The 27,906-nt window shown below is 43.5% G+C and overlaps 2 long non-coding RNA genes across 6 annotated transcripts; one reads left to right on the forward strand and one right to left on the reverse strand.

Moving 5' to 3' along the window:
* Positions 1,335–9,075, forward strand: LOC110436653. Of its 3 annotated transcripts, XR_002454471.1 has the most exons (4): positions 1,335–1,634; positions 5,217–6,863; positions 7,005–8,669; positions 8,757–9,075. It is a non-coding gene; the product is annotated as an uncharacterized LOC110436653 (long non-coding RNA). The 3 variants fall into 3 exon arrangements; XR_002454470.1 differs by having other exon boundaries at positions 7,005–9,075; XR_002454472.1 differs by having other exon boundaries at positions 6,720–6,863; positions 7,005–9,075.
* Positions 17,428–20,570, reverse strand: LOC110436129. Of its 3 annotated transcripts, XR_002453810.1 has the most exons (5): positions 20,289–20,554; positions 20,069–20,160; positions 19,008–19,128; positions 18,234–18,383; positions 17,428–17,744 (listed from the first exon to the last, which is right to left on the reverse strand). It is a non-coding gene; the product is annotated as an uncharacterized LOC110436129 (long non-coding RNA). The 3 variants fall into 3 exon arrangements; XR_002453809.1 differs by having other exon boundaries at positions 18,234–19,128; positions 20,289–20,570; XR_002453811.1 differs by lacking the exon at positions 19,008–19,128 and having other exon boundaries at positions 20,289–20,553.

Raw genomic sequence — 27,906 nt, forward strand, 5'->3', positions numbered from 1 at the left:
CATGGATAGCCAAAATTTCTGCATGGTTAGATGAAGTTGTTGCTATTGTTTGCTTCATTGAACGCCATGAAATAGATGCATCACCACACATAAATATGTATCCCGTTTGTGAACGACCGTTGTGTGGATCAGATAAATATCCTGCATCTGCAAAACAAACTAATCCCTCCATGCATTTGCTAGCAAAATATAGACCCATGTCTTTCATACCTTGCAAATAACGAAGTATATGTTTTATCCCATTCCAATGTCTTCTAGTAAGACAGGAGCTATATCTTGCTAATAAATTAATAGCAAATGCAATATCAGGTCGTGTATGAGTAGATAGATACATTAGTGCTCCTATAGCACTTAGATATGGCACCTCAAGACCAAGAATTTCACTATCACATTCTGGAGGTCGAAAAGGATCTTTGGTTACATCAAGGGATCTAACAACCATTGAGGTACTCAATGGATGTGCTTTGTTCATGTAAAATTGCTTTAGTATTTTCTCTTTGTAAGTTGCTTGATGCAAAAGAACTCCATCTTCAAGATGTTCTATTTGCACACCAAGGCAAAACTTTGTTTTCCCCAGATCCTTCATTTCAATTTTTTTTTTCTTCAAACAATCTTTGGCCTTGGTGATTCCTTGAGGAGTACCAATTAAGTTTAGATCATCAACATATACAACTATGATCACAAATTCGGTTTCAGATCTTTTTATGAATATACATGGACAAATAGAGTCATTCTTATACCAATTATGTATGGTTGCCTGTTTTTTTATTAATGTTTGATGAGGAAGTGTTGCATATTTCTTTCTTTTCCGGCCCGCCGGTAATGTTGCATGTGTTGCTTGTACTACAAGTAGTCGTTGTACTAGAAGAAATCCTCGGCCAGAGTGTTAAACGGGGACCCTTTATGATATATCAGTTCAATTGTAGTCACATGTAAATATATGGGTTGGTTTGCATGTTTTGATCATGGGTTTAAAGTATATTTTTTTGACTAAACTCGAACCACATCGAGTTCGAAGTATTGACTAGTCTATGGTCCTGTTGGTCCAGACATATTGGCTAGTGGCCAACTAAAATCAAAAAGATTTTAAGATTCTCCGTCACATCGAATCTTTCGATATATGCATTAAGCATTAAATATAAACGAAAATAAAAACTAATTGTACAGTTTATCTGTAAATCATGAGATGAATCTTTTAATCCTAGTCAGTCCATAATTAGACAATATTTGCTACAAACAAACGAAAATACTACAGTAGTGAAATTCAAAATCTTTTCGCATCTAAACAAGGCCCAAGCTCAAAATTCTCCGGATCAGAAGGCATTAAAGCAAGGCCCACGAAATCTGATAGGCCCACCGCCAGTCTCGCCGCGTCCGCTTCCAACCGCCGGCCACCGCCCACCTCCAGCTCCGAAACCGTGAAGCCGGAGGACCGAGACGGCAAGACGGAGACAGGGGAGCCCTCTCAGGTTCGGCGACCTAGAGCTCCGCTTGTGCATTCCTGGAGCGAGGGCAGAACGGGGCGGCAGCCGCTACAGCTCGCGCGAGAGGAGGGCGGGGATGTCGAGGCCTCGATGGTCCGCCGCCTCGGCTCCGGATAACCACATAGAGAAGGCGTATGCTGGGCTGGTTCCGTGAGTGTCCTCTCTTGCTCGTAGAACATGCAGTGACTACTTTATTTTTTGAGTCTTGAAATGTTTATCTCTGACGCCGGTTGCGGATCCAGAATTTATTGGCTGGGCATTCGAACACTGAGGTAGCACGAAGGTTTAATTGAAACATGTGAAATTCAGTCTAAATCTTTATTGTTAAGCTACATGTATATTTATTTTTATATTCCAACAATGGATGTACATAGTCCAAATTCCATAGGAGTTCAGTATTGCTACTACCAATTTTCATCGTTCACGAAGCTACTACGGGATAAATTCTTAGTACTGGTGAAGAGAATTAGGAGAGGGGAAAACTTTCTTCAGCGGATCAGTAGCATATGTTGAGTAATGTCCTGAAAAATTTTGTGGATGCAAATTGGCAGCAGATAAATTTCTATGTATCTGCCTTCGAGCTGCGCTGATCACATCCCGCACAGCACTTCCTCTTGCATGGTTGTGTGCCTGCAGCTCGTGTCCACAGCTGATGGAGCAAGGAGGTGGTGATGAAATCAAGTTTTAAGCAGCCTAGGTCATTGGTGGTTGGACACTGCATAAGACGGTGTAGGGTATGGAGGACAGGAAAAGAATCAAAATAAGCCTTCTTTAGGCGAACTGTGGCTCGGCATGCTGTATACTTATATATCTATCTAGCACATACATTATATGTTTGCTTATGTGCAATAATTTTTGGCATTAGATGAATGACCTTGAATCAAGGCAGGTCCATCCCTGTCTGACACTTTGGATTTCAGTTCACGATGGTCCTACTGGTCATCTTCATCAAGGATGTGGCTTAGGTTGAATCACCACACTGTTCTGCCAGTAGTGTTAAGTTTTTTTACCTAATTGGAATTAGGATGCCATTCTTGATTTCTTGGGCAATTTGATGTCTACATTAGTGAGCTATTGCACATTACTCATGACATATAAGCTTTACCTTGTGATTTTTTAAATGACTGGCATGATGTTGGCCAATTTCCTTAGATAGAGAAGAAATACCTTGTGTGAATTGCAAAGCCAAGATACCGCTACCAACCGGAGTGTGGATTATATTTTTGTTTTATTTTCCAACAATGATTGTGCTAATCCCATTGGAAAAACACTGAAAAAAAATCTCAACTCGACCCCTTTGTGTAGAAAGGATGATTGCACCGGCTTTCCTCAGTGCTTCCATGGACAATGTTCTTAGGTTTTTTGTTTCCTTCTCTTCAAAACATGTGTTCATGGATGCATGTGTTTTGTTTTATCTACTGAAACGGTCATGTAGGCCAAAAGGAAGGGGAAGGAGAAACTAACAACAATAGGCATGGGAGGCATTGGGAAAGAACAAATCTGAACCCCTAGTTCCAGAACTACAGAAGAGAAGAAAAATATGTGCCTTCCCTGATTTTCCTATGCCCAGTGCTCTTAGACACCCGTTTCTTCCCCTTCCCAACATACTTTTAAGACCCCAGCTCCTGAGCCTACACATGTGTATATATTTTGAGGCAACTACACATGTGTATATTTTTTTTCACTAGAACATGGTTTGAAGCCAACGGAAGAGGAAGGAGCACCTAAGAACAATAGGAATGGGAGGCACCAGGAAAGCAATGAGACAAATGCCCACTTCTAATTTTGGAGGTGCTACCAGCTCATAGCTCATGCTTTCCTCCATGTTCCCATTCCCACTGCTCTTAGACAGACTCTTTCTTCCTCTTCCTTGCTTGCATGGGTCTAAGACAACTCAATAAGAAGCTGAACTGTTGTATATTTATACAATGCCTATGCTATATATAATACCTGTGGTGCAGTGGTGTACTGTTCTTGTGACTTAAGATTGAAAGCAGTGGGTACACCTACTCCATGGCACATCAATGGAAGTGTATAGGACATCTTTTCCATATGCACATCTAATAGGTCAGCAGGCAAGTCCTGGTTTTTAGAAAGGCATTACAACATGGAAAGAAAAAGGGGACTATGGTTTAATTTAGTTTTTTTTAAAGAAGGTAGGTGTATGCAGCTGAACATTGCTAGAACCAAGAACAAAAAAATTTAGAATGAATGTTCTCGACTGTGCAATATATGTGGGCATGATATTATCCCATGGGCTTATGAATAGTCTAGGAACATGTAAGTTTAAACTGTAAGAGTTTGGGAATAGGAAGAATTTAAACTTTCTTGTTCTGTTTTTGTGTGTCAATGTGTGTTAACTCATTTGGTAATGTGTGTTAACAAGGGCTCTGTCAATGAAGAACTTAATTTTCATGCGCACCATGTTTGATGTATATAGCTTTATTGAATCTGGATGTTCTTTCTGTTCTCATTTTTGTTTTGTGGACGTATTATGCATACGTTGTTTGATCTACCTTGTATGAGATGGTAGACATCATACCAAACTATATGTGCGTGTTAGTTTTAAACTTCCCGGATTTGAGATATTTATCTAAGTACATGTCGCTGCCTTTGAATCCATCAGATGGGCATCAAATCTGACTATAGTCCACAAACCAATCTTCATATGAACCAAAGAGTCACAAACGCCAACTTGTATTAAAAGTATGAGATAACTTACATATAGAACAATAGGTATATTGATTGAACATTTGTTGATTCGACTTTTATCCCTATACTAGTGCATGTACCTTCGGCAGAATGCAACCGCCAAAGGTGCATACAACTATACAGCCTTACCTTTGACTTAGGTTGAATCTCTGAAAAATTCTAAAACTATTCTTAAATTAACTGACATAGTTAAACCAATTCCTAGCAAATTTGATGCCTACATCTAGTTGGTTATTTAATTTTACATTAGTCATATGCTGTAAATTTAACCATACCTTGACTAACTGAAACCATGTAGTTTATGTCTTGTGTTCTATTTGTCAACAATGAGCCAGAAGGTGGGGGGAAAACAGAGGAACACCTAAGAACACTAGTCATGATATGCATCTGAAAAGTACTGAAACAAATGTGGGCGTTATTGTAGTGAGAAAATATTGTTATAGGCTCCCCCCCCACTTTTCCAGTGCATGCGTTCTTAGGTTCTTTGTTCTTTTTTATCTGTGTTAATGAACACTGTATCTAAACCTCTGTATGCATTTGTTGTGTTAATCCACTAAAACAGTTGCGTAAGCCAAAAGGAAGGGGAAGGAGTAACTAAGAACAATAGGCATGGGAGGCATCGGGAAACACTAAACTAATCTTCACCCCTAGCTGTAGAGGTAAAGAAAAGTTTGGCTTTCCTCCATGTTCCCATGCCCACTGCTCTTAGACACTCGTTTCTTCCTCTTCCTGACTCACTCTCAAGGCCTCACAATCTAAACTTATATGTGTGTATACTGTTTTCTTCAGTAGCACTAATTTCACAGGCCAAAGGAAGAGGAAGGAGCACCTAAGAACCGTAGGAATGAGAGGCAACAGGAAAACATTCAGAAAAAAAACATAGTTCATGCTTTCCTTCATGTTCTCATTCCCACTGCTCTTAGACATTCTCTTTCTTCCACTTCCTTGGTTACCCACTCAACATCTCATCATCTAATCCTTCACTTGGCATTTGTTTCCTTGTCTGGAACAATTTTGCAGGCCAAAGGAAGAGGAAGGAGCACCTAAGAACTGTAGGAATGGGAGGCATCAGGAAAACACTGAGACAAATGTCTGTATCCAATAGTTTTCATGCTTTCCTCCATGTTCCCATTCCCACCGCTCTTAGGTATTCTCTTTCTTCCTCTTCCTGGCTTACTGGCCTAGTACAGCAAGAATAGAAAGACTGAACTGATGAAGGCTGTGGTATGGTATGCTGTGGTATATATAAGGTCTCAGTACTTTAGACCATACAAAATCCTTGTGAGGGGAAATATAAGTGTATGCATCTACTTGCTACAGCATGGTACACTGATGCACATTCTATTCAATGAAAGTGGGCCTGGAAGCATCTATTGGTAAAACGATAGGTGACACATTTGTAGACAGGGGATTATTACATCTTATTCCTTGATATTTCTAGAAGGCCAACAGCTAAGTCCTTGACACTAATCAATGCAACTACAGCACAGGGGAGAAACAAACTGTGATTCATTCATGTTTTCAAAGAATGAGAGATCAGTGCATGCGACTGAAGATCATTAGAAACAAGACATTACTAACTTAGCACTGATGGCGCTCTATGCGATATATGCCAGCTTGATATGACCCCATGAGGTCACAAATATTAGAGGAATTCACATATACTAGAAAACCACATTTATCATGTATTCATTAACTGTGCACCAAAATGATAGGCAGATTGAAATTTGTACAAAGTAACAAAGAAAAAGCAAAATTTGAACCAGATCATTAATTTCACAATTGGTGTGATAAACACAAATACGTTGTCACTAATTGATGATCACAATCTCCTAGAAGACTAATTTTCTACTCTTACATGTATTCTTGAATTCAATTTTAATGTTGATTTAGCATGAAGGTATTGATTTCATCCTGATGCGTGTATGTTAAGTCTCATTGTTATGCACTGCCTTGATATTGGTTCATATCATCAATGCCTGCCAATCAATAAAGTAACATGTACATCAGAATATGAGACAAACTGCATCCTGACCATTTTATATCAACTTAACTTTTCTTTTTGTTCTGTTTCTATCTGTCACTCAACAATTGTAGAAGGCGTGCGTCAAAATGGAGCCTGAGTAATAAAGGACTTAACTTTCATGTACACCTCACCATTTGTTATATCATTTTACGTGTTATTTCTGTTTTATTATCAACTCTCTTATGTATGCATTAGGATCAGGTGCTTCCCCTTGTATAAGATTGGGGGTATCATACTATCATCTCGAAGTATGTGTGTATGTCTGAAGCTTCCTGCTTTAATATCTGTGTCATAGTACATGTCAATGTTTTTTAATCCATCTGATCAACATCAAACCAGACTGTGGCACACCAATTTTCATATGGGACCAATAGTCAAACATTGACCTTACTTAGATATATATAAGAGAACATTGGGTAACTAACATTTAGTGTAGGTATCTTAATACAAAAATTGATTATTATTTATCTCTATGCTGAAGCAGGCATCTTTGTCAGAATGCAGGTCCCTCTACAAGTGGTACGAGCTTGTTTATTCCCACTTTTTCACCGTGATAAGGATCTTAATCCCAAAAGATATGAACAACATTTATATAAACTTGTGCTCATGCAGTTGTAGACTGTACAGTACTTCAGTGACAGGTTTATCTGAAATCTGAAATTTATGAACTATATACCTCATTTGAATTCATCTCAATACTCGTATATTTTATCTAATATGTTATCAATTAGAGTCACTTAATCCTTCAGCCGTTATACAAGCTTTGTTCACATTACGTGCAGATGAAAGCTAAGCATATTAACAACACTGAATAAGTCCGATGTTTGCGGGACTTGGAGATCGGCTATCCCTTCTAGTGTGATCCTTCTGGATGAGACAGAAGAGAAAGGATCCAGTTCTCCAAAAGAAGTAAAATAACTAGATGGTAGCAATCTGGCTCGTCAGTGAGTGCTTGTTCAGCTCTTGCTCTTCTTTTTATGCAATTTGTTTTAGATAAACTCTTCTTCTATTACAAACTGTGATATAGTCACTGTGGGGTACTTTCTTAATCTGTAGTATCATTTTGTGCTAATTAATGCTCAGTTCACAGAAAAATCATTGGCCACATTATAATTATCTAACTTCACTGAAACCATTTAATAATAGGCCATTGGAAATGGAAATTTCTCAGATCCCATTAACGATTTGACATGTGTATGAAGTTTAATTATTCGTATATGCTCTCAAGTTTGTACAACAATGTCCTAGTTCGGCCACTAAGATCCTACAAACCATACTAATTTTTTTGTCATTTATTTGTTTCCTTGATTGCAAGCATTTTGGCAAGTCCCAGGAAGAGGAAGGAACACCTAAGAACAATAGGCATGGGAGGCATTGGGAAAGAAAAAGAACTTGAATCCCCCTTATTGATCATAGCTCATTCTTTCCTCCATGTTCCCATGCCCAACGCCCTTAGATACTCTTTTTCTTCATCTTCCCAACTCACCCTCTAGCCCATGATCGTACTCTCCCTACGAACTCTCAAATCTGTATGTACTATTAAAAGAACTGAGTGAGCTAAATGGAAGAGGAAGGAGAACCTAAGAACGATAGGAATGGGAGGCATTGGGAAAGCAAGATACAACATTCACCTCCAGTTGTGGAAGTGCACATGCTTTCCTCCATGCTCCCATTCCCATTGCTCTTAGACTATCTCTTTCTTCCTCTTCCTGGTCCACCCTCACGGTCTAGGACTTGAAAAGTTTCATAATGAAATGGATGCATGCATTGCTATGAAGCACACATATATAATCCCAGGGAGCAAAAGCACTGTACAGTGAACAAAATCACCTACTACAGCATCTGCATGGTGCACAAAAGTACACTTCATTCAATGGCATTAATATATTGGGCTATGTGACATCTACTATTAATAATAAAGATCAAGTGTGGTGATGATGCCTGGAGATTTTTTTTCATGTGCCCATCAAACGCGAGGATATTGTACAGGTGACAGCTTGGCAAGTTAATGCTTGACTTAATAAGCGATGCAAAATTACTTCCTGGCCTTTTGAGTAGTACTTTTAGGGAAAGATAAGGAAATCACGTTCTCATCATAGGGTACATATGCAAACATGTACTCCCAGTTATGGGTCCAAATTCTTCCCAGTTTAACAGGAAATCAAAACTAAGACAAAAGCATTTAGTTGGTTTTATATATGGAGAATTCCATCAACTATTAGGTAATGATGGATCTGTAGAAGACCACACAATACAACATCAACTAAGTTCTGTTCATGCATAGTGCATTGGTGGTACCCTTTCTGTTGCTGCCCTTTCGGAGTTCCTTGATCTTTGGGATTTGTTGGCTGAGGTTACTTTGCATCTCGAAGATGAGCACAGTTTGAAGCATTTTGAACCTGGGCAGTATACGACCCGGGCATCATACCACCAAGCCTTGGTAACCTGTATGAATTCGTGGGCCCTTCAAGAAAATTAATGCCATTTTTTTCTGTGGCTAGCAGTAGCAGTTCATTGCTGATGTCTGACTGCAGATTGTTTGGCGAGAAGGGGACTGCCACATCTTTATGCAGTCAAGAAAAATAGAGTGTCCAGCACATATGGGCATCATGTGTATTCTCTGATCAAGGCAGGTTTGGTTCTTGTTATTTTGGAGATTGGCCTATATGATCCTTCATCTCAGCCTGATGACGTGTGGAGTTCAAAGTGTGGTACTGTGGTGGATGAGAATTAGCATTTTGGACGCCACACCATTGGAACGGGAGTATGCTCATTACTTTGGGGGCAGGGTTGATATGGAAAAAAAGGCTAATTAATATTCAAGCCTTTGAGGCGAAATTGCTTTTTGTTCTCTATGTTCATTGTCCTCTTTCCTTCATACCCTTTTTTAAGCGACTTCAGCAGCTTGTCTGAACTATTCCGGGCTGTGGCATCTCCTAGTGCTCCCACTGCACAGTTATTAAATGAGGCTTCAAGTCTGTATCTGAAGTTTCATGTCGCTGTAAAAGTAGCTTTCCAGTGTCCGTTTATGTGTGCAGTGCTCCCTCTGCAGCATTATTAAATGAGATATATGTCCTTATAAAAAGGAGAGAGATGTAGTCACTTTGTATATCGAACTTTCTTTGCCAATGAACCTTTTTCAGCTTTTAGAAATATATTATGTTTGGGTTTTCACATCCCATCATCATGATGTAACATCATACACCTTTTTGATAGATAAAAATCTTCTCCCTCTTTCAAACCAGTCGCAGCTTCATAAAATTCGTTCCAGCTAGTGGGTAATCCTTGTACATGCCATGAATATTACATCATTACATGATTAAGGTCAAAGCCTACCTTAACGTGCTTGAAACAAAAGAGTTTGTTGTCATATGTTATATGTTAAGGCTGAATATGCCTATAGATCATATAATTTATTTCACTGTTTTTTAAAATTATCTTCATGGTAGTTTACCATGTGTTTTCATACTAGTAAAAAAGCTAGAAAAAACTTAGTTATTATTCTGGCGGATTTTTAAACACGAACCACTTTTCTTTTCTCCTATAGAGACGCTTGGATATGATCAGTCTCCAAGGAAACACAACATGCCAAATGAAACTCTTACCAAGCCCACATCACAGGGACAGATGGCCCACTGAACCATCCGATAATCTTTTATGCACTCAACCAAAGAATTGTGCTAACCAAAAGTGAGAAGGATCACACAAGGAAAATAGGCATGAGAGGCAATGGGAGAATATCAAAAAGCAAATCTCTTCGTGACTCATTAGAAAAACTCATTTCTAAACATATCATCGAATATGCTTTTTTTCCAATAAAATCTCTTATGCAACCAAATGGAAAATGAAGAAGCATATATGAGAACAATAGGCATGGAAGGCATTATCGGAAAAACCATGGAAACAAATCTTGGACCCTAGCTCTAGGGTCAATGAAGAGTTTGGCTTTTTCGTTTTTCCACCAGGTTCCCATGGCCTTTGTTCTAAGACACTAATTTTCATCTTCCCAAATCACTGTTAAGTAGCTCTCTGAGTCTAACCTACATTTTTTTTCATTAAAGGTACTTGTGTGAGCTGAAAGAAAGGGGAAGGAGTTACCTAAGATCGACAGGAATAGGAGGCATCGGGAAAACACAAGCAAATTTCTACCTCCAATGCTAGAGGAGAAAATGAACCTATCGGTTTCCTCTATGTTCCTGTTCCCACTGTTCTTAGTTCCTCTTGCCTCACGCAATCCTGAAGCTGAACAACTTTCACAATCACAAATACGAATTATTTTCATTAGCTAGATTAGATATCTCTAGATGCTATAATGTCTTTCTTTGCCTTTGTATTTCTAAAATATATGGGAGATTATCTAAGTGGGGAACGAATGTAATTCCTCCTTCATGTATTATAGTGGTCTGTAGAGCGAGAATGCTGCAGAAATATTTATCTAAGATCAAATCATCATTTATCATAGATAGATCTCTAATTGTAACTTCATCTATAATATATTTGGTGCCATTTATATAGGCTTCAATATTATATGCTAATTGATTATGTATGAGGGAGATATGAATAGAATAATAACATATCTCCAGATTTAATGATGCCAGTAAAAGAATTTGCTAAGCTTTGGGTTTCAAACCAAAGGATATGAAGATTTTAGACTATCTCCAACAATCGTCACCCAAAATACAAGACCCATTTGTCCTTTAGGTAGCGCTACAGGTAAAAGGTTACATACCTATTTTTAGTCTTCTCCAACAACAAGACCTAAAAGACAACACTCTCTGCAAATAGGTCTCGAGAAGAGAGGATACCCAAATTTGGGTTATGCCTCTCATGATACCCAAAGTGGGTCTTCTGTATGGGTACTTTGTTGGAGGCTATAGGTATTGTGTTGGAGACCCATTTTGGGTTTGGGTTTCCAAATGGGTGTGCCGTTGGAGATAGCCTTAAAGGAACAAATCTCATGATACCCAAAGTGGGTCTTCTGTATGGGTACTTTGTTGGAGGCTATAGGTATTGTGTTGGAGACCCATTTTGGGTTTGGGTTTCCAAATGGGTGTGCCGTTGGAGATAGCCTTAAAGGAACAAATTTACTAGTAAGCATATAATTCATAGGTAGGTTTACTAATAAAACTAGCTCAAAATATAGAGTAAATGTAAATGATGTCATTGAAAGTATGCAATCTGAGGGTATTCTGAAATATCTCATGTTTATGTTTGCCTTTAATATTAGATATGTATGGCGAGGCTTGATGACTAGTGTGTTATCTAGATGGATTAACGGGAGAATATGAGTGCTGATTACTATTCGGGGATGCCTTTCAATTCCTTTAAAGAGCTTCATAAAGAAGTTATGGATATCTAGGAATATTTTTTTTTGTCTTTCAGCATATTTTTCCCATATGAGATTGGTAATATCTTGGGGGTAAGTATGATAATATTTGCTCTGTTTTGATGCTTCCTCTAGGAGTAAGAAACTCATAGGGTATATCATTATAGTGATAGATACCTTTGTCAATTATTATATATGGCTCATTATATATTATATTATTTTGAATCTCATATGATAAGGGCTGATTCTTAGACTTATCTTCACTGTTTTTGTTGTCCTTCAGACACGAAGAATAAGCTTGTTTTAAGCAAAGGTTACATGTAAGCTTTCCATCGAATATTACATATAAAGGCCTTTTCTTTGGTAACTCAGTGTTTTCAGATGATTTAGACATTTCATTTATCGTACTGAAATATTCAGCTAAACTATTGAATATTGACAACATACATCCTTTGTGTTTCATTTGTTATACTGGAACCAGAAAATATCCATTATGTGTCAAGGGCGTCGAACCCCTGACTGGCCGGACCACGGCTACGTAGTTCGTAGCCGTCGGCCGTCTTCTCCGGTGAGGTTATACCCCTCTACCGTAGGCTTAGATGAAGGAGAGAGAGAATAATTGTTCTTGCTTGCCTTGATCAATCTGATTACAAGGCTTATAAAGCCATAGTCCCAACTAAAACGAGTAACAAACTCCTAGAATCAAGGGACAGATAACAGGGAAGGAAACTAACAATATCTTTCCTTCTAACCTATCCTCCTAACCACCTGACGCGCCTGGGCCAGAGACCTGCGCGCCCCCTGCGTCCCAAGACGCCGTGCCTTTGGCTGCACGTTCAGCAGCCCGCCGTACGTCCCTGGCCCGACGCCTCCTGGTGTAGACCTTTCCCCACATGACATCTCCCCCTCCGTCGAAGCTCAGCTCGTCCTCGAGCTGGAAAGAGGGGTACTTGGCGCGGAACGCGTCGACATCTTCCCAAGTAGACGATGCCGCAGACTCGCATTTCCACTGGATCAAGACCTGGCGGACGCCCCGAGCCAGGCGAGAACGCACAACACGAGCTGGTTCGGGAGCAAGCGCGCCATGGTGCACCGCTGGTAGAGGTGGAGGCGCTGCTGGTGGAGTCCCCTGGAACTTCTTGAGAAGGCCGACGTGAAACACGTCATGCAGACGTGCTCCTGCGGGCAAATCGAGGCGGACAGCGACGTCGTTGATCAGCTCGGAGACGCGGTACGGCCCGAAGTAGCGGGGCTTGAGCTTGCCCGTCGACGCTTGGGGCAGAGAGGCAGCGGGGCGCTGGCGCAGTCGAAGGAGAGCCCAGTCGCCTACTTGATAGGTTACTGGACGGTGGGCTGCATCATAGTGGTGCTTCTGGACTTGCTGAGCTTGCTGCAGCCGAGCACGAATGTCCGCCAGGAACTCGTCACGCTCCTCCATGCTGCGGGCCACAGCAGCCACCCGCGTCTCGCCGGGTTCGTAGGAGCGAAGGGATGGCGGGTCGCGGCCGTACACGACACGGAACGGGGTGTCCCGCAGCGACGTCTGATAGGCAGTGTTGAAGATGAATTCTGCCCAAGGAAGCCACCGAAGCCATTGACGTGGTCTGTCACCTGTCAAACAGCGAAGGTACATAATAATGACCCGATTAGCCGCCTCCGAATAGCCATCGGACTGGGGATGGAACGCCGTCGTCATGTGCAGCTTCGTGCCCATCAAGCGCATGAGCTCTCGCCAAAACGTGGAGGTGAAGACCGGATCGCGATCCGACACCATGGACTGGGGAACGCCGTGTAGACGAACAATGTCGGCGAAGAAGGCTGCTGCTACAGACTCCGCGGAGTACGGGTGCGCCAGGGGTATGAAATGACAGTATTTGCTGAACCTGTCCACGACCGTCAAGATGACGGACTTGCCACGCACCTTGGGCAGCGCTTCAACGAAGTCCAGGGCGATGTCGGTCCAAACGCCGTGGGGAACGGGCAGAGGCATGAGCAGGCCTGCCGGGTGCAAGTGCTCAGCTTTATAACGTTGGCAGACACCGCAAACTTTGATGAAGTCCTGCACGAACTGTTTCATATTAGGAAAATGAAAGTCGCGGCGTAGTCGATGAAGCGTCCGTTGCACGCCCTCGTGGCCGTCCTCGTGCACGGCTTGCACGATCTCCCGAACAAGGGCTGAGTCGGGCGGAATGTAGAGCCGGCCCTTGTACTGGACCAGGCCGTCCACCAGGGACCAGGGAGCACCGCGTGCGCCGCTGGAGAGCTCCTGGAGCAGTGCCCCCAACGTCGGATCAGTACCATGAGCCTGCCGGAGGCGCGTGACGAAGTCGAACCGTGGAGCGGAGAGGGCGAGGATGGTGCTGCCCTCGCTGTCGTCTGTGTCACGGCGGGAGAGCGCGTCGGCGATCGTGTTTGCTGCGCCCGGCTTGTATTCCACGGTGAAATCGAAGCCCAGCAGCTTCGTCGAGAGCCGCTGGTCCAGAAAGAACTTCAGGCTGTAGTGGTCCGTCTTCACCAGGAAGCGACGACCCCAAAGGTACGGCCTCCAGTGCCGTACAGCCTGAACAAGGCCGATGAGTTCGCGCTCATATGCAGCGAGCGTGCGATGGCGAGGGGTGATCGGCCTGCCGAAAAAAGCAATTGGGTGACCCTCCTGGATGAGGACAGCACCGAAGCCGTGGGAGGACGCGTCACACTTGACGGTGAAAGGCTTGGCGAAGTCCGGCATGGCGAGGACGGGCGCTGAAGACACGGCGGACTTGAGGGCGTCAAATGCCGCAGCGGCGTCATCGCTCCAGGAGAACCCCTCCTTTTTGAGGAGAGCGGTGAGCGGGGCAGCGACGGCGCCGTAGTTGTGGACGAATTTGCGGTAGTAGCCCGCCAAGCCGAGGAAGCCCCGCACGGCGCAAGCGGACCGTGGAGCAGGCCAGTCGCGGATGGCCTGCACCTTGGCTGGGTCCATGGCGACGCTGGACGCAGAAATAATGTGACCGAGGTAGGAGACCGACGTTTCGCCGAATGCGCACTTGCTGCGCTTGACGAAAAGCTGATGGCGCCGAAGCTCAGCGAGCACGACCCGGAGATGACGCAGATGCTCCGCCCATGACCCGCTGTAGATAAGAATGTCATAAAAAAATACCAGAACGAACCGTCGCAGGAAAGGCCGCAAGATGTCGTTCATGAGCGCCTGGAACGTCGCCGGCGCGTTGCACAGCCCGAACGGCATCACCAGGAACTCGTAGAGCCCATCGTGAGTCCGGAACGCCGTCTTGTGGATGTCGGCGGGGCGCATGCGGACTTGGTGGTACCCCGACCGTAGGTCGAGCTTGGTGAAGAAACGAGCGCCGTGGAGCTCGTCGAGCAGCTCGTCGACGACGGGAATCGGGAACGCGTCCTTGACGGTGAGCGCGTTCAGCGCTCGGTAGTCGACGCAGAAACGCCACGCACCATCCGCCTTTTTGACGAGGAGGACTGGGGAGGAGAACGCCGAGTCGCTGCGACGGACGATGCCCTGCTCGATCATAGAAGTGCACTGCCGCTCCAGCTCGTCCTTGTGGGCAGCCGGGTAGCGGTAGGGGCGAACGGCTACCGGCTGTGCGTCGGGCTTGAGGATGATGGCGTGGTCGCGGGAGCGCTGGGGTGGCAGTCCGCTGGGTGCTGTGAACACGTCCCCGAAGCCAGTGAGGAGCTCGTCGAGGAGAGGCGCTGCTGTGGTGGACGCGCAGGGCTCCACCATCTCCTGAAGGGACACCCCGGTCCAGCAGGTCGGCTGGCCCTGGTGCATGAACATCACTGTGCCCGCGGCGAAGTCCCACGTGAGGCGGCCTAGGGATTCTATCCACTGCGTCCCGAGCACCAGGTCGTACCCAGCAAGGGCATGACGAACAGGTCCGCGGTGAAAGATAGATCGCCGATGACGAGGGGGGCCTGACGAAGCACACCAGGGCAGGGCACCTTGTCGCCGTTGGCGACAGTGGCTGTCAGCCGTGGGCGTGGCTGGATAGGCAGCCCCGAACGTCGCGCAGCTTCTTCCCCGATGAAGTTGTGGGTGGAACCGGTGTCGAGGAGCGCGATCAAAGACGTCACGCCCACTCCCACGCGGATCTGCATGGTCTTGCCCACGGCCACGCCGGCCACTGCGTGGAGAGAGAAGACGGGCGCCTCCGTCTCCGCGGCCTCGCGGCCGCTGCCCCGGCACCGTCCGCGTCGTCGATCTCGACGCCGTCGATAAAGAAGATGCGCCTGCAAAATCTATTGTGGCCACGAGAATATTTTTCATTGCAATTAAAACACAGCCCTTGACGACACCGTTCAGCCATCTCTTCCGGAGTCAGACGGTGTTGATTTCCCGCGCCGCGGCCCTGCTGGGCGGCTGCGGGGGGTGCAGGCAGCGCCAGCAACGGTGGAGGCGCTGGGAAGGCTGCGCAGGGCGGTGCCCGTGGCGGCGGCTGCACGGGGCGTTCGGCCTCCATGAGTTCGACTTGGCGAGCCAAACTCATTGCAGCGGCTAGGGTCTCCGGGTTGTGGATGCGGACGACGTGGCTGAGAGGTGGAAGAAGACCACCCGTGAAGAGTTGGACTCGCTGCGCTTCGTCAAGGCGGCCTGCGCGCGGCAGTAGGCCCTGGAAGCGGTTAGCGTAGTCCTCGACCGTCCCGGTCCGCCGGCATTCGGCGAGCTCGAACAGTGGAGCCGAGCGGAGGGGAGGCCCGAACCGTAGATGCAGGAGCTCCTTGAAGCGCCCCCATGGAGGTGCGCCCTCATCCTCCAGAAGCTGCGTGTACCACAGCTGTGCCACCTCGTCCAGATGGTAAGAGGCCATCCAGACCCGCTCCTCCGCCATGGTCCGGTGATGGCGAAAGTAAGATTCGCACTTGTTGAGGAAGAGTAGCGGATCAGTCATGCCGTCGTAGCGGGGGAAGTCCCACTTCTTGGGTTTGGGGGGGGGGGGGGGAAGTCGTTGTCGCGCGGCTCCTCCGACTTGCGACCGCCGGCGCTGTCGGAAGACGACGCGGACTTCTCCTTCATCGCGGCCAGATCGGCCTTCATGGTGGACATCTCGGTGGACAGGGTCTTGAGGGACGCCAGGACGTCGGCAAGGGTGGGCTCGGCCATGGCCGGTGACTGGTGGGAGGGTGCAGTAGAGGTGGGGGATATGGGCGGGGTAGGGTTTTGCTGGCCGGCGGCAGTGGAAGATTGGGCGGAGTGGGCAGGGGAGGATCGCCGGAATCCTGATACCAGGTTGTCAAGGGCGTCGAACCCCTGACTGGCCGGACCGCGGCTACGTAGTTCATAGCCGTCGACCGTCTTCTCCGGTGAGGTTATACCCCTCTACCGTAGGCTTAGATGAAAGAGAGAGAGAGAGAGGATAATTGTTCTTGCTTGCCTTGATCAATCTGATTACAAGGCTTATAAAACCATAGTTCCAACTAAAACGAGTAACAAACTCCTAGAATCAAGGGACAGATAACAGGGAAGGAAACTAACAATATCTTTCCTTCTAACCTATCCTCCTAACCACCTGACGCGCCTGGGCCAGAGACCTGCGCGCCCCCTGCGTCCCCAGACGCCGCGCCTTTGGCTGCGTGTTCAGCAGCCCGCCATACGTCCCTGGCCCGGCGCCTCCTGGTGTAGACCTTTCCCCACATGACATTATGCATTCTTGAACCTTCTAAAATAATATGGTTATTTTTAAGTTTAAACTTATAATCCCGTAGATTCCTCGCATGCAATTAGGAGAGCTCCTAATGCATACTTATGACGACGCTTCGTGATTATATTATAATACTAGTCAAGGGCGCGCGCCATCGCGCGCATGAGCAGCTATATGAAAAATTATAAATATGGAGAAAGTGCGTGGATGTTCAAAATACAGATTATGGGATTATTTGCAATTCAATTTGATGTTCAAAATGAATAATTCATAAGGAGATGTATATATTGATACTATTTATAAGATACATATATAATTCGTGTGGTAAATCATGAAGGTGGAGGAATATTATACAGGCATATAACATGAGTTCAAGCTAGACATCCTTAAATAAGTCAACACAATCGATGCTGATGCATGGATTGATATATATGTGCTCGTAGCGTGTTGCCCTTCCAATGTTTCAGTGCATATCAATGGTTGTTTCTGATCATTTCAGAACTGCAAGAATTGGAGTAATCCACGATATAATGGGAGGTCAATATCTGAAAGCAATGGGAATAATGCATGTCAGGTACCTTGAAAAAGGAGGTCAAAAGCCCCTAAATAAGAATATGGAAAAGAAGCATATAGAAACAATAAGGTGGGCAGAGAAGGTAACCTTGAACAGCACAATACAATAAGGATAATGAGTAAACAAAGTCCCTATCTTTGGAGAGCTATAATTGGTGTAATTTAAAGAATTTGGAAAAGGAATATATGTGGATCATGGCATGAAGTGGCAATATGTGGATAGCACGATGTTCTAAGCCTCTAAGCGCATCAGGAAAATACAACATGAAGACATCAAAAGTACAGCCTGTGTAGTAATAAAGGCCACTCCATGGCAGATATAGTTACCGCAGGAACACACAATTTGACCGTGTTAAACAGTAAAGCGTAGTGTGTGGAAATGAAATGTAAAATAATTTAATTTGAGTGATAAGGGCAAAGTATGGCATATATAATTTCAATGGAACACTAAGGAATCTCACCATTGTGACTACCCCAATGAGAGGTAACCTGTCGACAGCAGGAAGTCATCAGAGAAGCCTTTGAAGAAGCTTGAAATTGTTGGCATAGCATGATGATTCGTCAGATCCATCTATAGTGGTCAAAGTCATGGTGTATGGTAGCACAGCCAACTAAAATGCATAGAGCAAATATTTAGCTTAATATATATTTGGCTAGAACAATCCTAAGAACTAAGAATAGAATCTGTACATATGAGCGGCATTGCATCTATGAAAACTCTTTATCATGACTATGAAGTGGCATCAATAAATAGAGCAATGAATGATATAAAAATAATGGATCGCCAATAAGCACAAAAGCTAATTCCTGAAAGCCTAAATGGTCTGTGTAGGAACTAAAATGGCATCTTCATTCTTAAAGCATCAAAATATCTTAACTCAGGCTGCATATGGGGGCTAAATATAAAATATCGTATGTCTAAATGGCCTATTGTAGGAAGAAAAAAGGCTAAAAACATACATAAAACATATTTTAATTAAAATCCTATATGTACGATATATATAACTTGAAATGTGTGGTGAGTACATGGCTTCTGCAACAACTAAAAAGTTAAGAAGACATGAACTCTCTGTGCCAAAACTGTCCTTACATGTATGCCACTATTATAGTGGTGACCCTGATTGGCCAGAATCATAAAGAACCATTCAAGTATTTCAAATTTGGATGATGACAAATAGGTAGTGCTATACATTATGAGACAAGAAGGGTGGAAGTAATACTTGTTACAGGTATACCTAGGCCATCTCTGCCAACAATAGAGAAGAATATTCACTTTAAGGTAATAATTCTAGCTGAACTGTGTGGCGCCAGTAATTACCATAAGCGGCTATTGTAAATAGCCATTACACTAAAAGGCTACAAAAAAGAGGGATCATACATTAGTGTTATCCTGCAATGAATATGCTATTATCACACTGCAGTTGTATTAAAAAAAACTTTAGAATTAGATTGTTGCTAAAAGCTCACAAAAAGAGAAAGCCTTAAATAGGTGGCATGTTTTTGCAATATATGTTTCATGGGAACGTTGAAAGGGTAGTATGTAGATGTATAGCTGTCACTAATAATTAGGTATCCATGAAGTCTAGAATACATCTAGCTAAGTGACATAAGTACTTGTAGGATCAAGTGTATTGACTAAGATAATTCTCTCGAACTGATATGTAGTACTCCCTCCATCCCAATTGTAAGTCATTCGAAGAATCTTGGAGAGTCAAACTTTTCTAAGTTTGACTGAATTTATATAATAAAATAATTATTATTATGATATCAACTAAGTATCATTAAATTCTTTCTTAACTATATTTTCATAGTGTACTCATTTTACGTTACAATTCTTAGTATTTCTCTCTATAATTTTGGTGAAACGTAAAAATGCTTTGACTCTCCAAGATTCTTGGAATGACTTACAATTTGGGATGGAGGGAGTAATTAAGAATTCAGAATGTACCTTAACTTTTAATAAGTCTGAACATTGACATCAGATTATGGGCTGAATGTAATAGTATAATGGTCGTAAACCAAGCAAAGCAAGAACTATTTAATTTTTAATGTTGCTGTTGTCGCTATATGTATATGCATGGTTTTCTTAGCAATCTCTAAATTGGTAGCACCTTCTGCACAAAAGGAATTTTCACTCACCTACACACATAAATGTTGTCGAGTCAAATTGTTGAGAGCATAAAAGAAGTTTAGTTTTGCAAGAAGCATTGAAACTGTAAAAGCTTTATTGACTCAAAGCTTTACTGCTCCAGTTGTTGCATGTATATTCGATCCAAGAAGTGATTAAATGGTTCACCTTTAAATTTCTGAACTGCATGTATATTTGATCCGTAGGGAGTACTGTCAATTGCATGCATATTGATCCATAGGCAATAGCACGTATAACAGCTGAATTGAAACAACACTGAGATTAGTAAGCACAATACGTTGTAATTAGATCATATCAGAGATTGAAGAGGTAGGGTCTGGGTGCTCGGTTTCGAACAGCAGGAAGGGAAGAGAAAGGGTGGGCGTACCTGGAGGAAGAAACGCAGACTGACGCGGCGTCGAGGTGTGCCCATGGAGGGGCCGCCGCGCCTGCACAGCTGCGTGTGCTAGGGTTTCGTCGAGCACAGAAGCACATGCTGATGCTCCCCAGCGGGAGGAGGCGTTGAGGAGACCGCGTGGAGGCTGAGGGAGAGGGAGGGGCCGCCGGGCCACAGCCGCGTCGGAGCGCCGCCCGCGAGGGCCGCCGTCAGCCCGTCACCTCGCGCCCGCCGCCACCTCGGGAGGGAGGGAGAGAGAGATGAAGGGGAGGGAGGAACGGAGGTGCGAAGCAGGCGAGGAGGGAGGAACGGAGGAGGAGGAGGAGGAAGGTGGGCGCCGCCGTCGAGCCCCGGTCCCGGGAGCCGCCATCGCTCCTGCCAGCGTCGGGGAGAGACGCGAAGAGGAGAGAGGAAGGGGTGAGAAGCGGGTAGGAGAAGCCGAAGCTGGCCTATATATTTGATTATATGGATTCGGACGAGAAGCGGTGGAAGCAGGTAAGAAGCGAAAGAATCTGGCGAGAAGCAGCGGAATCGGCTTCCGGAACAATCTGCTTCGAAGAACCGTGGCCATCCGATGGGAAATCAGACGGACACGAGAATTCCAGGCGACGTGGCATCTGGTTCTGGCCGGGAAGCTGGCGGCTTATTTAGGGGAGAATTACTCGTGTGGCAAGGTTAGGTCATCCCATCCGCATGATTGATGCTTTATTATTAAGGCCCTATTTGGTTCCCTCTCTTGCTAAATTTTAGTCAGCTAAAATTATTTTAGTTGCTCTTAGGTGACTAATAGGACTAAACTATTTAACTCCTTTTTAGTCAATGTGTTTAGAATTTTAACTACTAAAATGAAGCTGGCTAAAATTTAGCAAGCTCTAAATCTCATAGTGTAGGGGTATGGTCCATACAAGACGCAATGCCGTAAGGTATAATAAAATATATTAACAGACGCTCGGCCGTGTGCGTATATTAAAGTTTGAATTGGATCTCTTAATCCAACAAATGAACTATGTATTTTTTTAGAAAAAAATGAACTTTTATTCTAGTCACTACAAGAGATTTGCATACAACCAAATAAACTCTGTATTTATGACAGTAGGGAAGCATATATCAGTAATTATTTAGCAAAGCAATATGGTTTTAAAAATCAGCTGTTATGAGAACTGTAAGTGCAATCAAGCCTATTGTGGGTTTTGGCGTTGATGACCACCGAATTAGGGAACTAATGAGTTTTGCTGAGATGACAAGCAGAGAATATAGCAAAGAGGTTGTTGAATACAGATCCCCCATTTCTAAAGAATGGCTTTCCTAGCTCCAAAGGAGGTTTAATTCATTTTCGGTTTGAATTTGAGTATAAGAAAAGCCGTACTATAAAGAGGGACTCCAAGTTTGTTGATCAAATTGTGAACCAAAGGCTCAAAACTCTTCAACATCCTCAGACCCAAACCTAGCCAGCATATCTTTCTCTCCACACTTTGGTGTTTTCAGGCTGGTTCAGGCAAGGGCGGCACTGCCGCCCTACCCTGTGACAGTTGGAGAGCTGGGTATAAATACCCTTTCAGACCGTCTCAAACGGTAACCTGCTCATCTTCCTCGCTCCCAACCGTTGCAAACTGACCAGAGCTCACTTCTCTCTCCCTCCATTGTTGCTCCTCAAGCCCCCAAGCCAATCCTTAATTCCAACCATCAAAACTTGAGGGAAAAGGCAGCAAACTTCGATTGGAGAGCAGATCCATTGATTCCCACTGTCAAAGAGAGCTTTTGGTTCACGTTTGGCCGGCAGCCTTGAGTTTGTTACTCTTGGAGCTTGCTCCTAGCCGGCTAGGCGTCGCCCTAGAGCTTGCCAACGTGTGTGGCAGCCAAGGGAAGGTTTGTAAGGTTACCCTTGCAGCTAATACATTCTTCACTCTTTGCAAGGGGTAAAATCCTTGCTTTGAGAACGAGGAGAAGGTAAGCCTGTGTGGCTAAGCCGGTCCTAGCACTGCTGCATGATCGGGCATTAGCACCGGTCGGGAAGGGCCTGTTGCCCCGGTTCCCGAGCCGGTGCTGCCCTTCCGGGACTAAAGGCCCACCCTTTAGTCCCGGTTCGGCCAACCGGTGTTAAAGGGTTTCTTTTTCTTTTTTTTAGTTCACTTCTTCGGTTCTGTTTATTGTTTATATATAATATATAATAATAGGTTTTTCAATACCGTTTTGCTGATACAATAATATATTTATATTACACGCATATTAAGCATATATAAATGAAAATTATAGGCTAAGCTTAATAGTTAAGCTTTGCCTATAATAAAATGAATAGACCACATCAAAAATTAAATAGATATGTAAAAAGCTTTATATATATATAGTTTTATATGTACAAAATTCGTAACACATATATACATAGAGTTTGTTCTCCCAATGTCTACAAACGATACAAATGATCATCGTTGTTTGGTATAAGAGTTTCGTTGCCGTTGAAGTGAAACTCGCCGTTTGGATTGATCACTTGGTCGCGGAGAAATCCTGCTATCGTCTCTTGGATAGCTTTGATTCGGTCTTGTTGTAGGACCTTTTCCCTCAGCCATTCCGTCTTTAATTTGAAATAAATAAAAAAGGTATTAGTTATCTAAGTTATTCAATATAATTCAGGAGATAATGAAAAGAGACATGTAACGTACTCTGAGCGTCTCTGTGGGTGTTTGATTGACTTGTGCCATCATGAATTTGCACACGTAATATGCACATAGATTGTTCCCTCCTTCTTGTCTTAAACACCACTGTACGATGTATATATATATAAAAATATTCATAACCACGACAATAAGAAGGCTAAAAGTTAGCGAAAGTTTGTTAGCTAGTAGAACTTACTTGTGGATGTATTATGTTAAGCGGCGCTTTACATCCACTGAGATGTTCACGGTCAATGAATCTTTCCCAAACCCTATACACAGCCATTGTGGATCGTGAACTAATAATTACAGAGTCATATTATGATATTTTTGTAGCTGAGATCGACATTACGTACCTTTGAATACTGTTTACCATTTGTTGATAATTTTCTTGTGGTTTTCTCATTGAGTCAAAGATTATCAATCGGTTCTTGGGAATTTCAATGACCATGAGTATCCAGTGAAAGCTGTTTACACACACATATATAGGGTCAGTCCTATAATGTAAAATAAAATATGCATGCACTTAATAACTATATAACTCACTCGAAGTTGAAGGGGAAGAGTATTTTTTGTTTTTCTTTTTGGTTTACAAAGAACCTCATAAGATTGGTGCAGATTTCTGTCTCATAATCTGCTGTCCACACTGCCTGCGGAGCCTTGAAAACAATATAAGGGTCAACGAACCCAATACTATTGTCATTTCTCATTCTGAGCTCTCTCATTTGGTGCCTGCATATATACATACAAATCCTAAGTGTGTAAGGATTATATACATGTAATTAAAGAAGTTAGAAGTATAATAAAAAGGAAAAATACTTACAGACAAAAGCAGCTGACAAGAGATTTGTCAAGAGCGTCGAGGTGGCATAATTGGTGCAATTCTTCGAACTGCACGTATATGAGGTCATCTCCACGGAAGTAGTGATGTTGTCTAATACGAACAGAAATCCAATTCTCTCCCCTTTTAGACGCCTCAATGCACCATTTGTTTATTGCAAACATTTGTGTGCCGAGCTCGTGTAAACGCTTAGGGTCGAATAGACTCCTGCCCGGTTCATATCTTGCCCTCCATTGATCAACTACCTCGGCTTTTTCAAATGTATGACATCCAAGAATGGCGGTAATTTCTTCTATATTTAAACCGCTCTGTCCAAAGTAACTCTCAAGCGAGTCTAGCTCAGACAACGCTAAGGATTTCTTTGGCATCAAGTCTTCATTTGAGCCGTATTGATTTGGCACAATCAAAGGGGGCACCGGTTTTGATACTTCTCCGAGCTGTGGGACCCCCTTTCCTACTCTCTTCTTAGTAGGCTGTGAAGACTTGACCAGAGACCGCTCATAGTCTGAAAGTGCTGGCTTTTTCTGAGCTTCGCGTTGCTTCTTTTGATGGTCCGCCACCTTCTGCCTCAGTTCCGATGGCTTCACATAAAAGTACGGCTTTTCTGGGTTAAGCCATTTTTTCCTTTCCTCCTTTATTTTATCAAAAAATTGTTGGACCTCAGCTTTAGATGTAGCAATTACCTCCTCTTCACTCTTTTCGTAAGGTAATTTTTCTGGCGTCTTAGCTCTCTTTGCTGAGGCAGCCTTCTTTGGAGGTGGGACCGATGACTTCGGTCCTTCTTGGACGGACCGCTTCTTACTACCTCGCTTTGGAGGCGAGGGGACCGACCGTGCACTCTTTGGAGAGGGCGGTGCAGGCGGTGGAGGGGGTGGGGCCGATCTTTTTGGCGTTGGAGAACGCGGTGGAGGAGTTGGAGAACGCGGTGGAGGAGTTGGAGACCTCGGTGGAGGAGGTGGAGACCGTGGTGGAGGCGGTGGCGGGGTCGGTGTGGCCGCCGCAGGTGTTGGAGGAGATCCAGCATTGTCACCGCCCGCAGCACTATGATGCGCTGGGGAGAGAACTGGACTTAGGTTGGAGGAGTCCCTGCAAAGAAAACAATTACAAGTTTTGTGAGTAAACTTTTTTTAAATTTCAATACATAATAAATAATATAAGAAGTAAAATCACACACAAACCTATGCTGAGGAATAATTATGAAGCGCTTGCGCCAACAAATAAATGTCTTCTCAGCTTCACCTAAGGTCTTCTCTCCGTCTCCCCCTTCTATGTCTAGTGGCACATTGCCACAACCTTTCTCAACCCTATCAACCGAGACGCTAGCATATCCACCAGGTACTGGTCGATTATGGATTCTTGGAGTGCCCGTTCGGTCGATAGGGTTGACAACAGCGATAGCCACCTTTTTGGTGGCATTCCCATCTGGTACATGCAGCTCACAGGTAGTAAAAGCCTCTGTGACATCATCCACGGGGAAGTGTAGCTTCGTGTCATCCTGAATGGTTGGTACTTCCGTGGATGCGCAGCTGCTTTTCAACTGGCCTGGGGGGCTAACATTGACCTCAGGCTGTGATGTACCTTGCCCTTTCGTCATTTGACTAAGTGCTGCTTGCACTTGCCTTTGAATCTCTGCCTGCATCCATTCTTCACGAGCTTTCTCGCGCTCTTGTGACTGCAGAACAAAAGCTTCCAGGCGGCGGATCCGCTCTGCCTCCTCATCCTTCTTTCTCTGGCGGCTTCTGTAGGTATCTTGATCGGCTTGGAATGATTGCAGCCACGGAACTGCCCCATAGCCTCTCGTACGCCCACCGTGCTCAGGATTTTCAAGCGCATAGGTGAGTTCATCCTTCTCCCTGTTAGGCCTGAACTCACCAGACTGAACCGCCTCACGTGCACGGACTAGTCTCTCTGCTGCTCTAGAGATTTCTTGGCCCCAAACTAGCGCCCCGGTGTCTGGGTCCACGCTTCCCCCATGACCGTAGAACCAATGCTTGGAGCGCTCGCTCCAATTCTTTGCTATTGTCTCGGGTGTGACCCCCCTAGCAAGCATCTCCTGTTCCATTCGGTCCCACTTGGGAGCAGCACTCTTATAACCACCTGATCCCATATGATGGTGGTATGCCTTTTTACTGGCATTCTCTTTGTTTCTATTGGCTCGTTCCTCGCCCTCTTCTGATGTTTTGTACTGCACAAAGTCATCCCAGAAGGCCCTCAGCTTTACATATTGCTTGAGGTTGAAATCTGGAGTCTCGTTTTTCTTGACATATTTATTGTACAAAGACTTCTTCCAATTCTGGAAGAGTACTGCCATCTTCTTCATAGTCCAGTCATAAATTCGCACCTTCAACTCTTCATCGTTGGTGTCGAAGGTGAAAACGTCTGTGACGGCTTTCCAAACTAACTCCTTGTCACGATCAGAGACAAAACTGATCTCAGGAGCACCTCGCTTCTCTCTCCATTCACGACAACTGATCGGTATTTGATCTCTCACAAGATATCCACAGTGATTAACATATTTATTTGCATGCTCACCAAGTGGTCTGCCTGTAGCTATCTCAAACTCAGAGATTACATAGCGGCCCTCCAACGGCTTCTTTGGTCCTCGTGGAGGTACGCTTCTCCCCGTAGAGGTCGATCCAGAAGGCTACACGTACATATAGAAACAAAAATACTAAATTAATAACCAAGTAATAAGTCTAAAACCTAATGTAAGAGATGCATTATTTATATATGTTTACATTTACATACCTCGCCAGTATTTTCTTCTTGTTGCACGACAAGTTGTTGCTCAGGGGCATTGCCCTCTTGTTGCTCAGGGGCATTGCCCTCTTGTTGCTCAGTACGATTGCCTTGCATGATGTCGTGGTAATCAACGAAGTACTAACTACCGTCGTCGATTATATTTTGAATGGCAGCTTCCATATAATCAGGATCATCATGAGGACGGTCCGCCATTTCTATGTCTGCAACCATACATATATATATATTCTATATAAGATAAGAAATACACTAATACTACTACAAATGAAAGTGTTGGAGTGCTCTAAAAATAATACTAGAATCTTTTAAGCCAAGTAATACATTAGAATAAAAAACAATACTAGAATAATACATACATACAAAAAATATTACATATATATATGTGTGTGTATATGTAAAAAAAATAAAACATACATACATAGTATATATAAAACATACATACATACTATATATATACTAGAATAATATATTAAAAAAATAATACATACATACATACATACATACATACATACATACATACATACATACATACATACATACATACATACATACATACATACATACATACATACATACATACATACATACATACATACATACATACATACATACATACATACATACATACATACATACAAACAATTATAATTCATACATACAAACTATATATATGTGTGTGTATATTTACAAAAAATAATATACATACATACAAAAAATATTACATATATACAAAAAAGTAAAACATACATACAAAAAAATTACATATATATAAAAAAAATATATACAAAAAATTACATATATACATACTATATATACTAGAAATATATACAAAAAATTACATATATATACAAAAAAATATATACATACTATATATAATACTACAAATCAAAACACCATATATATAATATACATATACACAAAAAAAATTACATATATATACATAAAAATATATAAAAAAATAATACTACAAATCAAAACACCATATATACATATATATATATATATATATGTATATATATGGTGTTTTGATTTGTAATATTATTTTTTGTATATATTTTTATGTATATATATGTAATATTTTTTGTGTGTATATATATATTTCTCTGGTCTAGTGTATATAAATACGCAATTAATCAATGGCGTCGTTCTCGATCTATACTTAGCACACAGCCGGCCGGAGAAGATCGCGAGTGGGGAAGATGATGTACTGTGCAGTGGCCCGCGCGCTCGATCTGGCCGTGGCCCGCTGCGGCGGCGTTGGCGGAGGGCCGCGGCGGCGCTGGTGGAGAGCCGCGGCGGCGCTGGTGGAGATGGTGGTCGCGGCGGCGAGGGAGTCGAAACGACGGCGGCGAAGATGAAC

This window comes from Sorghum bicolor, chromosome 6, assembly GCF_000003195.3.
Source record: "Sorghum bicolor cultivar BTx623 chromosome 6, Sorghum_bicolor_NCBIv3, whole genome shotgun sequence".
In the NCBI taxonomy this organism is placed as follows: Eukaryota; Viridiplantae; Streptophyta; class Magnoliopsida; order Poales; family Poaceae; genus Sorghum; species Sorghum bicolor.